Source organism: Coregonus lavaretus, assembly GCF_964263955.1.
Source record: "Coregonus lavaretus genome assembly, chromosome: 6".
Lineage (NCBI taxonomy): Eukaryota > Metazoa > Chordata > Actinopteri > Salmoniformes > Salmonidae > Coregonus > Coregonus lavaretus.
Genome location: NC_139993.1, coordinates 59,028,206 through 59,040,794, shown reverse-complemented (window position 1 = coordinate 59,040,794; position 12,589 = coordinate 59,028,206). Strand labels below are relative to the sequence as shown.

General features: G+C 43.1%; 1 protein-coding gene across 1 annotated transcript in view; it reads left to right on the top strand.

The window, feature by feature from the left end:
* LOC311130287 (microtubule-associated serine/threonine-protein kinase 2-like) overlaps positions 1 to 12,589 on the top strand; it is a 283,934-nt gene that overhangs the window by 132,931 nt on the left and 138,414 nt on the right. The window lies entirely within an intron of this gene.

Here is a 12,589-nt window from a genome sequence, read left to right as displayed (position 1 = left end):
TCTATCTACTAGAGTCATGTAATGGAGCCCTTTGGTTCTATCTACTAGAGTCATGTAATGGAGCCCTTTGGTTCTATCTACTAGAGTCATGTAATGGAGCCCTTTGGTTCTATCCACTAGAGTCATGTAATGGAGCCCTTTGGTTCTATCTACTAGATGTAATGGAGCCCTTTGGTTCTATCTACTAGATGTAATGGAGCCCGTTGGTTCTATCTACTAGATGTAGTGGAGCCCTTTGGTTCTATCTACTAGATGTAGTGGAGCCCTTTGGTTCTATCTACTAGATGTAGTGGAGCCCTTTGGTTATATCTACTAGATGTAATGGAGCCCTTTGGTTCTATCCACTAGAGTCATGTAATGGAGCCCTTTGGTTCTATCTACTAGAGTCATGTAATGGAGCCCTTTGGTTCTGTCCACTAGAGTCATGTAATGGAGCCCTTTGGTTCTATCCACTAGAGTCATGTAATGGAGCCCTTTGGTTCTATCTACTAGAGTCATGTAATGGAGCCCTTTGGTTCTGTCCACTAGAGTCATGTAATGGAGCCCATTGGTTCTATCTACTAAATGTAATGGAGCCCTTTGGTTCTATCTACCAGATGTAATGGAGCCATTTGGTTCTATCTACTAGAGTCATGTAATGGAGCCTTTTGGTTCTATCTACTAGATGTAGTGGAGCCCTTTGGTTCTGTCCACTAGAGTCATGTAATGGAGCCCATTGGTTCTATCTACTAAATGTAATGGAGCCCTTTGGTTCTATCTACTAGATGTAATGGAGCCCTTTGGTTCTATCTACCAGAGTCATGTAATGGAGCCCTTTGGTTCTATCTACCAGATGTAATGGAGCCCTTTGGTTCTATCTACTAGAGTCATGTAATGGAGCCCTTTGGTTCTATCTACTAGAGTCATGTAATGGAGCCCTTTGGTTCTATCTACTAGAGTCATGTAATGGAGCCCTTTGGTTCTATCTACTAGAGTCATGTAATGGAGCCCTTTGGTTCTATCCACTAGAGTCATGTAATGGAGCCCTTTGGTTCTATCTACTAGATGTAATGGAGCCCTTTGGTTCTATCTACTAGATGTAATGGAGCCCTTTGGTTCTATCTACTAGAGTCATGTAATGGAGCCCTTTGGTTCTATCTACTAGAGTCATGTAATGGAGCCCTTTGGTTCTATCTACTAGATGTAATGGAGCCCTTTGGTTCTATCTACTAGAGTCATGTAATGGAGCCCTTTGGTTCTATCTACTAGATGTAGTGGAGCCCTTTGGTTCTATCTACTAGAGTCATGTAATGGAGCCCTTTGGTTCTATCTACTAGAGTCATGTAATGGAGCCCTTTGGTTCTATCTACTAGAGTCATGTAATGGAGCCCTTTGGTTCTATCTACTAGATGTAGTGGAGCCCTTTGGTTCTATCTACTAGATGTAATGGAGCCCTTTGGTTCTATCTACTAGATGTAATGGAGCCCTTTGGTTCTATCTACTAGATGTAGTGGAGCCCTTTGGTTCTATCTACCAGATGTAATGGAGCCCTTTGGTTCTATCTACTAGAGTCATGTAATGGAGCCCTTTGGTTCTATCCACTAGAGTCATGTAATGGAGCCCTTTGGTTCTATCTACTAGATGTAGTGGAGCCCTTTGGTTCTATCTACTAGATGTAGTGGAGCCCTTTGGTTCTATCTACTAGATGTAGTGGAGCCCTTTGGTTCTATCCACTAGAGTCATGTAATGGAGCCCTTTGGTTCTATCTACTAGAGTCATGTAATGGAGCCCTTTGGTTCTATCTACTAGAGTCATGTAATGGAGCCCTTTGGTTCTATCTACTAGAGTCATGTAATGGAGCCCTTTGGTTCTATCTACTAGATGTAGTGGAGCCCTTTGGTTCTATCTACTAGATGTAGTGGAGCCCTTTGGTTCTATCCACTAGAGTCATGTAATGGAGCCCTTTGGTTCTATCTACTAGATGTAATGGAGCCCTTTGGTTCTATCTACTAGATGTAATGGAGCCCTTTGGTTCTATCTACTAGATGTAGTGGAGCCCTTTGGTTCTGTCCACTAGAGTCATGTAGTGGAGCCCTTTGGTTCTATCCACTAGAGTCATGTAATGGAGCCCTTTGGTTCTATCTACTAGATGTAATGGAGCCCTTTGGTTCTATCTACTAGATGTAATGGAGCCCTTTGGTTCTATCTACTAGATGTAGTGGAGCCCTTTGGTTCTATCCACTAGAGTCATGTAATGGAGCCCTTTGGTTCTATCTACTAGATGTAATGGAGCCCTTTGGTTCTATCTACTAGATGTAATGGAGCCCTTTGGTTCTATCTACTAGATGTAGTGGAGCCCTTTGGTTCTATCTACCAGATGTAATGGAGCCCTTTGGTTCTATCTACTAGAGTCATGTAATGGAGCCCTTTGGTTCTATCTACTAGAGTCATGTAATGGAGCCCTTTGGTTCTATCCACTAGAGTCATGTAATGGAGCCCATTGGTTCTATCTACTAGAGTCATGTAATGGAGCCCTTTGGTTCTATCTACCAGATGTAGTGGAGCCCTTTGGTTCTATCTACTAGATGTAGTGGAGCCCTTTGGTTCTATCCACTAGAGTCATGTAATGGAGCCCTTTGGTTCTATCTACTAGATGTAGTAGAGCCCTTTGGTTCTATCTACTAGAGTCATGTAATGGAGCCCTTTGGTTCTATCTACTAGATGTAGTGGAGCCCTTTGGTTCTATCTACTAGATGTAATGGAGCCCTTTGGTTCTATCTACCAGATGTAGTGGAGCCCTTTGGTTCTATCTACTAGATGTAATGGAGCCCTTTGGTTCTATCTACTAGATGTAGTGGAGCCCTTTGGTTCTATCTACTAGATGTAATGGAGCCCTTTGGTTCTATCTACTAGATGTAATGGAGCCCTTTGGTTCTATCTACTAGATGTAATGGAGCCCTTTGGTTCTATCTACTAGATGTAATGGAGCCCTTTGGTTCTATCTACTAGAGTCATGTAATGGAGCCCTTTGGTTCTATCCACTAGAGTCATGTAATGGAGCCCTTTGGTTCTATCTACTAGATGTAATGGAGCCCTTTGGTTCTATCTACTAGATGTAGTGGAGCCCTTTGGTTCTATCTACCAGATGTAATGGAGCCCTTTGGTTCTATCTACTAGAGTCATGTAATGGAGCCCTTTGGTTCTATCTACTAGAGTCATGTAATGGAGCCCTTTGGTTCTATCCACTAGAGTCATGTAATGGAGCCCATTGGTTCTATCTACTAGAGTCATGTAATGGAGCCCTTTGGTTCTATCTACCAGATGTAGTGGAGCCCTTTGGTTCTATCTACTAGATGTAATGGAGCCCTTTGGTTCTATCTACTAGATGTAGTGGAGCCCTTTGGTTCTATCTACTAGATGTAATGGAGCCCTTTGGTTCTATCTACTAGATGTAATGGAGCCCTTTGGTTCTATCTACTAGATGTAATGGAGCCCTTTGGTTCTATCTACTAGAGTCATGTAATGGAGCCCTTTGGTTCTATCCACTAGAGTCATGTAATGGAGCCCTTTGGTTCTATCTACTAGATGTAATGGAGCCCATTGGTTCTGTCCACTAGAGTCATGTAATGGAGCCCTTTGGTTCTATCTACTAGATGTAATGGAGCCCTTTGGTTCTATCTACTAGAGTCATGTAATGGAGCCCTTTGGTTCTATCTACTAGATGTAATGGAGCCCTTTGGTTCTATCTACTAGAGTCATGTAATGGAGCCCTTTGGTTCTATCTACTAGAGTCATGTAATGGAGCCCTTTGGTTCTATCTACTAGAGTCATGTAATGGAGCCCTTTGGTTCTATCTACTAGATGTAATGGAGCCCTTTGGTTCTATCTACTAGAGTCATGTAATGGAGCCCTTTGGTTCTATCTACTAGAGTCATGTAATGGAGCCCTTTGGTTCTATCTACTAGATGTAATGGAGCCCTTTGGTTCTATCTACTAGAGTCATGTCATGGAGCCCTTTTGGTTCTATCTACTAGATGTAATGGAGCCCTTTGGTTCTATCTACTAGATGTAGTGGAGCCCTTTGGTTCTATCTACTAGATGTAATGGAGCCCTTTGGTTCTATCTACTAGAGTCATGTAATGGAGCCCTTTGGTTCTATCTACTAGAGTCATGTAATGGAGCCCTTTGGTTCTATCTACTAGAGTCATGTAATGGAGCCCTTTGGTTCTATCTACTAGAGTCATGTAATGGAGCCCTTTGGTTCTATCTACTAGAGTCATGTAATGGAGCCCTTTGGTTCTATCTACTAGAGTCATGTAATGGAGCCCTTTGGTTCTATCTACTAGAGTCATGTAATGGAGCCCTTTGGTTCTATCCACTAGAGTCATGTAATGGAGCCCTTTGGTTCTATCTACTAGATGTAATGGAGCCCTTTGGTTCTATCTACTAGATGTAATGGAGCCCGTTGGTTCTATCTACTAGATGTAGTGGAGCCCTTTGGTTCTATCTACTAGATGTAGTGGAGCCCTTTGGTTCTATCTACTAGATGTAGTGGAGCCCTTTGGTTATATCTACTAGATGTAATGGAGCCCTTTGGTTCTATCCACTAGAGTCATGTAATGGAGCCCTTTGGTTCTATCTACTAGAGTCATGTAATGGAGCCCTTTGGTTCTGTCCACTAGAGTCATGTAATGGAGCCCTTTGGTTCTATCCACTAGAGTCATGTAATGGAGCCCTTTGGTTCTATCTACTAGAGTCATGTAATGGAGCCCTTTGGTTCTGTCCACTAGAGTCATGTAATGGAGCCCATTGGTTCTATCTACTAAATGTAATGGAGCCCTTTGGTTCTATCTACCAGATGTAATGGAGCCATTTGGTTCTATCTACTAGAGTCATGTAATGGAGCCTTTTGGTTCTATCTACTAGATGTAGTGGAGCCCTTTGGTTCTGTCCACTAGAGTCATGTAATGGAGCCCATTGGTTCTATCTACTAAATGTAATGGAGCCCTTTGGTTCTATCTACTAGATGTAATGGAGCCCTTTGGTTCTATCTACCAGAGTCATGTAATGGAGCCCTTTGGTTCTATCTACCAGATGTAATGGAGCCCTTTGGTTCTATCTACTAGAGTCATGTAATGGAGCCCTTTGGTTCTATCTACTAGAGTCATGTAATGGAGCCCTTTGGTTCTATCTACTAGAGTCATGTAATGGAGCCCTTTGGTTCTATCTACTAGAGTCATGTAATGGAGCCCTTTGGTTCTATCCACTAGAGTCATGTAATGGAGCCCTTTGGTTCTATCTACTAGATGTAATGGAGCCCTTTGGTTCTATCTACTAGATGTAATGGAGCCCTTTGGTTCTATCTACTAGAGTCATGTAATGGAGCCCTTTGGTTCTATCTACTAGAGTCATGTAATGGAGCCCTTTGGTTCTATCTACTAGATGTAATGGAGCCCTTTGGTTCTATCTACTAGAGTCATGTAATGGAGCCCTTTGGTTCTATCTACTAGATGTAGTGGAGCCCTTTGGTTCTATCTACTAGAGTCATGTAATGGAGCCCTTTGGTTCTATCTACTAGAGTCATGTAATGGAGCCCTTTGGTTCTATCTACTAGAGTCATGTAATGGAGCCCTTTGGTTCTATCTACTAGATGTAGTGGAGCCCTTTGGTTCTATCTACTAGATGTAATGGAGCCCTTTGGTTCTATCTACTAGATGTAATGGAGCCCTTTGGTTCTATCTACTAGATGTAGTGGAGCCCTTTGGTTCTATCTACCAGATGTAATGGAGCCCTTTGGTTCTATCTACTAGAGTCATGTAATGGAGCCCTTTGGTTCTATCCACTAGAGTCATGTAATGGAGCCCTTTGGTTCTATCTACTAGATGTAGTGGAGCCCTTTGGTTCTATCTACTAGATGTAGTGGAGCCCTTTGGTTCTATCTACTAGATGTAGTGGAGCCCTTTGGTTCTATCCACTAGAGTCATGTAATGGAGCCCTTTGGTTCTATCTACTAGAGTCATGTAATGGAGCCCTTTGGTTCTATCTACTAGAGTCATGTAATGGAGCCCTTTGGTTCTATCTACTAGAGTCATGTAATGGAGCCCTTTGGTTCTATCTACTAGATGTAGTGGAGCCCTTTGGTTCTATCTACTAGATGTAGTGGAGCCCTTTGGTTCTATCCACTAGAGTCATGTAATGGAGCCCTTTGGTTCTATCTACTAGATGTAATGGAGCCCTTTGGTTCTATCTACTAGATGTAATGGAGCCCTTTGGTTCTATCTACTAGATGTAGTGGAGCCCTTTGGTTCTGTCCACTAGAGTCATGTAGTGGAGCCCTTTGGTTCTATCCACTAGAGTCATGTAATGGAGCCCTTTGGTTCTATCTACTAGATGTAATGGAGCCCTTTGGTTCTATCTACTAGATGTAATGGAGCCCTTTGGTTCTATCTACTAGATGTAGTGGAGCCCTTTGGTTCTATCCACTAGAGTCATGTAATGGAGCCCTTTGGTTCTATCTACTAGATGTAATGGAGCCCTTTGGTTCTATCTACTAGATGTAATGGAGCCCTTTGGTTCTATCTACTAGATGTAGTGGAGCCCTTTGGTTCTATCTACCAGATGTAATGGAGCCCTTTGGTTCTATCTACTAGAGTCATGTAATGGAGCCCTTTGGTTCTATCTACTAGAGTCATGTAATGGAGCCCTTTGGTTCTATCCACTAGAGTCATGTAATGGAGCCCATTGGTTCTATCTACTAGAGTCATGTAATGGAGCCCTTTGGTTCTATCTACCAGATGTAGTGGAGCCCTTTGGTTCTATCTACTAGATGTAGTGGAGCCCTTTGGTTCTATCCACTAGAGTCATGTAATGGAGCCCTTTGGTTCTATCTACTAGATGTAGTAGAGCCCTTTGGTTCTATCTACTAGAGTCATGTAATGGAGCCCTTTGGTTCTATCTACTAGATGTAGTGGAGCCCTTTGGTTCTATCTACTAGATGTAATGGAGCCCTTTGGTTCTATCTACCAGATGTAGTGGAGCCCTTTGGTTCTATCTACTAGATGTAATGGAGCCCTTTGGTTCTATCTACTAGATGTAGTGGAGCCCTTTGGTTCTATCTACTAGATGTAATGGAGCCCTTTGGTTCTATCTACTAGATGTAATGGAGCCCTTTGGTTCTATCTACTAGATGTAATGGAGCCCTTTGGTTCTATCTACTAGATGTAATGGAGCCCTTTGGTTCTATCTACTAGAGTCATGTAATGGAGCCCTTTGGTTCTATCCACTAGAGTCATGTAATGGAGCCCTTTGGTTCTATCTACTAGATGTAATGGAGCCCTTTGGTTCTATCTACTAGATGTAGTGGAGCCCTTTGGTTCTATCTACCAGATGTAATGGAGCCCTTTGGTTCTATCTACTAGAGTCATGTAATGGAGCCCTTTGGTTCTATCTACTAGAGTCATGTAATGGAGCCCTTTGGTTCTATCCACTAGAGTCATGTAATGGAGCCCATTGGTTCTATCTACTAGAGTCATGTAATGGAGCCCTTTGGTTCTATCTACCAGATGTAGTGGAGCCCTTTGGTTCTATCTACTAGATGTAATGGAGCCCTTTGGTTCTATCTACTAGATGTAGTGGAGCCCTTTGGTTCTATCTACTAGATGTAATGGAGCCCTTTGGTTCTATCTACTAGATGTAATGGAGCCCTTTGGTTCTATCTACTAGATGTAATGGAGCCCTTTGGTTCTATCTACTAGAGTCATGTAATGGAGCCCTTTGGTTCTATCCACTAGAGTCATGTAATGGAGCCCTTTGGTTCTATCTACTAGATGTAATGGAGCCCATTGGTTCTGTCCACTAGAGTCATGTAATGGAGCCCTTTGGTTCTATCTACTAGATGTAATGGAGCCCTTTGGTTCTATCTACTAGAGTCATGTAATGGAGCCCTTTGGTTCTATCTACTAGATGTAATGGAGCCCTTTGGTTCTATCTACTAGAGTCATGTAATGGAGCCCTTTGGTTCTATCTACTAGAGTCATGTAATGGAGCCCTTTGGTTCTATCTACTAGAGTCATGTAATGGAGCCCTTTGGTTCTATCTACTAGATGTAATGGAGCCCTTTGGTTCTATCTACTAGAGTCATGTAATGGAGCCCTTTGGTTCTATCTACTAGAGTCATGTAATGGAGCCCTTTGGTTCTATCTACTAGATGTAATGGAGCCCTTTGGTTCTATCTACTAGATGTAGTGGAGCCCTTTGGTTCTATCCACTAGAGTCATGTAGTGGAGCCCTTTGGTTCTATCTACTAGATGTAATGGAGCCCTTTGGTTCTATCTACTAGATGTAGTGGAGCCCTTTGGTTCTATCTACTAGAGTCATGTAATGGAGCCCTTTGGTTCTATCTACTAGATGTAATGGAGCCCTTTGGTTCTATCTACTAGATGTAGTGGAGCCCTTTGGTTCTATCCACTAGAGTCATGTAATGGAGCCCTTTGGTTCTATCTACTAGATGTAGTGGAGCCCTTTGGTTCTATCCACTAGAGTCATGTAATGGAGCCCATTGGTTCTATCTACTAGAGTCATGTCATGGAGCCCTTTGGTTCTATCTACTAGATGTAGTGGAGCCCTTTGGTTCTATCTACTAGATGTAGTGGAGCCCTTTGGTTCTATCTACTAGATGTAGTGGAGCCCTTTGGTTCTATCTACTAGATGTAGTGGAGCCCTTTGGTTCTATCTACTAGAGTCATGTAATGGAGCCCTTTGGTTCTATCTACTAGAGTCATGTAATGGAGCCCTTTGGTTCTATCTACTAGAGTCATGTAATGGAGCCCTTTGGTTCTATCTACTAGATGTAGTGGAGCCCTTTGGTTCTATCTACTAGATGTAGTGGAGCCCTTTGGTTCTATCTACTAGAGTCATGTAATGGAGCCCTTTGGTTCTATCTACTAGAGTCATGTAATGGAGCCCTTTGGTTCTATCTACTAGAGTCATGTAATGGAGCCCTTTGGTTCTATCTACTAGATGTAATGGAGCCCTTTGGTTCTATCTACTAGATGTAGTGGAGCCCTTTGGTTCTATCTACTAGAGTCATGTAATGGAGCCCTTTGGTTCTATCTACTAGAGTCATGTAATGGAGCCCTTTGGTTCTATCTACCAGATGTAGTGGAGCCCTTTGGTTCTATCTACTAGATGTAATGGAGCCCTTTGGTTCTATCTACTAGATGTAATGGAGCCCTTTGGTTCTATCTACTAGATGTAATGGAGCCCTTTGGTTCTATCTACTAGAGTCATGTAATGGAGCCCTTTGGTTCTATCCACTAGAGTCATGTAATGGAGCCCTTTGGTTCTATCTACTAGATGTAATGGAGCCCATTGGTTCTGTCCACTAGAGTCATGTAATGGAGCCCTTTGGTTCTATCTACTAGATATAATGGAGCCCTTTGGTTCTATCTACTAGAGTCATGTAATGGAGCCCTTTGGTTCTATCTACTAGAGTCATGTAATGGAGCCCTTTGGTTCTATCTACTAGAGTCATGTAATGGAGCCCTTTGGTTCTATCTACTAGATGTAATGGAGCCCTTTGGTTCTATCTACTAGAGTCATGTAATGGAGCCCTTTGGTTCTATCTACTAGAGTCATGTAATGGAGCCCTTTGGTTCTATCTACTAGATGTAATGGAGCCCTTTGGTTCTATCTACTAGATGTAGTGGAGCCCTTTGGTTCTATCTACTAGATGTAGTGGAGCCCTTTGGTTCTATCTACTAGATGTAATGGAGCCCTTTGGTTCTATCCACTAGATGTAGTGGAGCCCTTTGGTTCTATCCACTAGAGTCATGTAATGGAGCCCTTTGGTTCTATCTACTAGATGTAATGGAGCCCTTTGGTTCTATCTACTAGAGTCATGTAATGGAGCCCTTTGGTTCTATCTACCAGATGTAGTGGAGCCCTTTGGTTCTATCTACTAGATGTAATGGAGCCCTTTGGTTCTATCTACTAGAGTCATGTAATGGAGCCCTTTGGTTCTATCTACCAGATGTAGTGGAGCCCTTTGGTTCTATCTACTAGATGTAATGGAGCCCTTTGGTTCTATCTACTAGATGTAATGGAGCCCTTTGGTTCTATCTACTAGATGTAATGGAGCCCTTTGGTTCTATCTACTAGAGTCATGTAATGGAGCCCTTTGGTTCTATCCACTAGAGTCATGTAATGGAGCCCTTTGGTTCTATCTACTAGATGTAATGGAGCCCATTGGTTCTGTCCACTAGAGTCATGTAATGGAGCCCTTTGGTTCTATCTACTAGATATAATGGAGCCCTTTGGTTCTATCTACTAGAGTCATGTAATGGAGCCCTTTGGTTCTATCTACTAGAGTCATGTAATGGAGCCCTTTGGTTCTATCTACTAGAGTCATGTAATGGAGCCCTTTGGTTCTATCTACTAGATGTAATGGAGCCCTTTGGTTCTATCTACTAGAGTCATGTAATGGAGCCCTTTGGTTCTATCTACTAGAGTCATGTAATGGAGCCCTTTGGTTCTATCTACTAGATGTAATGGAGCCCTTTGGTTCTATCTACTAGATGTAGTGGAGCCCTTTGGTTCTATCTACTAGATGTAGTGGAGCCCTTTGGTTCTATCTACTAGATGTAATGGAGCCCTTTGGTTCTATCCACTAGATGTAGTGGAGCCCTTTGGTTCTATCCACTAGAGTCATGTAATGGAGCCCTTTGGTTCTATCTACTAGATGTAATGGAGCCCTTTGGTTCTATCTACTAGATGTAGTGGAGCCCTTTGGTTCTATCTACTAGATGTAGTGGAGCCCTTTGGTTCTATCCACTAGAGTCATGTAATGGAGCCCTTTGGTTCTATCTACTAGAGTCATGTAATGGAGCCCTTTGGTTCTATCTACTAGAGTCATGTAATGGAGCCCTTTGGTTCTATCTACTAGATGTAATGGAGCCCTTTGGTTCTATCTACTAGATGTAGTGGAGCCCTTTGGTTCTATCTACTAGAGTCATGTAATGGAGCCCTTTGGTTCTATCTACTAGAGTCATGTAATGGAGCCCTTTGGTTCTATCTACTAGATGTAATGGAGCCCTTTGGTTCTATCTACTAGATGTAATGGAGCCCTTTGGTTCTATCTACTAGAGTCATGTAATGGAGCCCTTTGGTTCTATCTACTAGAGTCATGTAATGGAGCCCTTTGGTTCTATCTACTAGATGTAATGGAGCCCTTTGGTTCTATCTACTAGAGTCATGTAATGGAGCCCTTTGGTTCTATATACTAGAGTCATGTAATGGAGCCCTTTGGTTCTATCTACTAGATGTAATGGAGCCCTTTGGTTCTGTCTTCATCCAGCCACCACGTGCTTGCACACACACACACACACACACACACACACACACACACACACATATATACACACACACACACACATACACACACACACACACACACACAACGGATGTGCTACCTTGTCCCGGTCCTACTGTTTCGACTCTCTCTCTCAACCTATGAATACTCAGCTATGAAAAGCCAACTGACATTTGCTCCTGAGGTGTTGAACTGTTGCACCCTCTAATGTGGTCCTCTGTAGCTCAATTGGTAGAGCATTGGGCTTGTAACGCAAGGGTAGTGGGTTCGATCCCCGGGACCACCCATACGTAAAAATGTATGCACACATGACTGTAAGTCGCTTTGGATAAAAGCGTCTGCTAAATCGCTCATTATTATTATTATTATTATTATTATTATACACATCTCTTCTTAGTTGCTGAATGACCCTGAGGGGCTGGACCTGATAAAATGAAAATCTCTCTCTCTCTCGTCTCTCCCCCACCATGGTCAGTTTCCCCTTCCTCTCTGTTCTGTAATATGTCATGTTTCATGTGGACCCCAGGAAGAGTAGCTGCTTCTTTCGCAACATGGAGATCCTAATAAAATACCAAATAGCCTTCCCCTCTCTCTCTCTGTGTACTGTAGGACCTTGCCTTGCATGGCTCGGTGTAATCTTGTCTTTTGGCAGGCAAACAATGTCGAAGTAAAACGCCTCTGATTCATTAAGGAATTTAGGGGATATGAGAAGGAGGGTGAAACTGAGGAGGAGGAGAAGGAGGGTGAAACTGAGGAGGAGGAGGAGAAGGAGGGTGAAACTGAGAAGGAGGAGGAGAAGGAGGGTGAAACTGAGGAGGAGGAGAAGGACAGTGAAACTGAGGAGAAGGAGAGAAAGAAGAAGAGCAACAACCCCCCAATAAAAACAGAACTAGTAATCTGCTTTTCTGTGAGAGGGATTAGGAGTCATTATAACGCTGCAAGACGCCTGCACTCCTGCCCCCTCTCTGTCCGGCTGCACCGTGTGTGTGTGTGTCAAAGCGCGTGTGTGTGTGTGTCTCAGCGCGTGTGTCTCAGCGCGTGTGTGTGTGTGTCTCAGCGCGTGTGTCTCAGCGCGTGTGTGAGTGTCTCAGCGCGTGTGTGTGTCTCAGCGCGTGTGTGTGTGTGTCTCGGCGTGTGTGTGTGTCTCAGCGCGTGTGTGTGTGTCTCGGCGTGTGTGTCTCAGCGCGTGTGTGTGTGTCTCGGCGTGTGTGTCTCGCCGTGTGTGTGTGTCTCAGCGTGTGT